Source organism: Nannospalax galili, unplaced genomic scaffold (genome assembly GCF_000622305.1).
Source record: "Nannospalax galili isolate Female #2095 unplaced genomic scaffold, S.galili_v1.0 scaffold525, whole genome shotgun sequence".
Lineage (NCBI taxonomy): Eukaryota > Metazoa > Chordata > Mammalia > Rodentia > Spalacidae > Nannospalax > Nannospalax galili.
In genome coordinates this window covers 3272161-3274391 of record NW_008353937.1, presented here as the reverse complement: position 1 = coordinate 3274391, position 2231 = coordinate 3272161, and positions in this window count along the sequence as shown.

Sequence of the window (2231 nt, the reverse complement as noted above, 5' to 3'; positions counted from 1 at the left end):
CCCAAATACCCTGATCCCCCTTAGAGAATTACGATGTTCACTGGGGGAGAAAATCCTCTCTTCTCTAGTTTTCTATTTTTAAGTGTGCTGTAGTCCAAAAAATTTTATATTCAGATCTGTTGAAACACATTTGATAACAGAACAGCTTAAATGCCGAATATTTGCATTTGCGAGCCCTGTTTCTCACGGAATAGAATTTGGTATTTTAATCAGTAAAATCAACCTACCATGCAGTTGTCCTGGTGCAGATAAGAGAGATGGGACTCCAAGCGGAGAGATGGTTTGTCTGAGCTAACAAGTAAATTCCATCCCTGAAATACAAACCCTTATCTATCTGGCTCCGAAGTCTTACATGAACACACTTTGTTGGCCGTATGGATTGTGGTTTGTTAAATGAACTTGGCTATTTAAACTTAGTCCTCCATCCTTGCTGTTTGGAGGGGCTCAGTCTGTACATCATCAAAATAAAGCAGACTTATATTTGTGTCTTCAGGAGAGATAGGAAACTGTGATCCCTGAGCTGATGAGAAAAACTCTTGGCAGAGGGACAAGGCGGAAGACCCCCCCCATGATGAGGGGAGAGTCAGAGACAGAGAGAAAGCAAACCTTGTCTAAGCGTCTGGGTACCAGGCTCAGGGCTGGGTGGGATGTGGAGAGTCACAGACATAAACGTGACACATGTATCTGGTGGGGTCCAGTTGAGCATTTTTTAATAACATTAACTCTTTTGTTAGACGGCCTTTACTTTTCAAATGATCTCATTTGCCTTGTTTTTTCTTTTACTGTTTGTTTTGTGTCTATTTAAGAAATCTTTGCCCACATCTAAGGCCATGAGGTATTCAACTGTTTTATTCTGAAGCTTGGTTATGTTTTTTTAACTTTTAGATTTATGCTATGGCTTTTTCAGATGTTTTTATATATGGTGAAATAGGAAGAAAGTTCATTTTCCTCCATACACATAATAGAGTTTTGGAAAGGAAGAATTTATTGGAAAGACTGTTTGTTTCCCAGTGAAATTGTATGTCACTGTAAATCAGAAGACCCTGTGGGTCTCTTTCCTCACTCAGTTTTGACTTATGGCTCTATCTATCTTTGCGGCAATGTTCACACTGATTTAATTACTGCAGCTTCAGACTAAGTCTTCGAACATATAAATTTTCCAACTTCTTTTAAAATATGGTCTTGGCATTTTATATCTGTAGCACTTCCACAAAACTTCTGAACTTGCTTACCAATACCCACTAAGACTAACAGAAAAATAGTGGAGTGATCAGTTGCCAACACACTGGTGACCCCACCAGGTCCCAATAGGTAGTCCCAACCCAGTGGCCACATAGATCTTCTGGTTAAACTAAATGGGTCATGAAACAAAACCAGAAGTCTTGTCTCTGGTGAAGAGATGAGGTGAGTTGACAGAGATAAGAGCTCAAGAGAGATGGGGGGGCGGATAATCAGAACATGTTGTATACATGCATACAATAGTCTACAAAATTAATAAAAATGTAGAGAAGGTTATTTAAAAATAATCTTAAATTTTCTATGGCTGGTGAACCTAAAAATTTACAGCCACTTTTGAAAGAGAGATATCCTTGCTCTGGAATGTGTCACTGAATATGTTAAAGCTGTAATGAAATGCTGCTTCTAATCATGTGGTTATTAAATAAAAAAATTTTTAATTTCTATGGTCATAGTTTAGTCAACTAGTTTAAGAAACAAAATATATATCTGGCAAAGGTTTATCTGAATAGCACATGGTAATTAAAAGTACCAGAGTAGTAGAACTAACCTTCTTGGATGTTTAATAGTCATACATTGAGGCCTATACTAATCTGGTCAGAGGGACTTAAAGGATAATTTTTGCTTCTTGCCCTCCAAGGTCAACTAAGTTCCAGGGGACAATGGATCATCTTTCAAAATGTCCTGTAACTGTGGTGAGTCACCTGTCCTCTTGATCAAGGAGGCCATGGAGACCCCACCAGATGGACTCGAACCTGTGTCCAGTCTACAAAGAGGAGGGTCAACACAGAGGAATCATTTCCTCCATGCTTCAGAATGAAGCCATCCACAGTTAAGCAGGACCTTTGACTTATCTTCACATGGATGGAACAGGGTCTCCTCCCAAGTCCATGTGACCCCTGAGGAACAGATCCTCAAATGACCTTAAGAGTAAAAATAAATTGGTTAATCTGTACCAACTTTAAGGTCTTAAACACCCAAAAGGAAAGTATAAC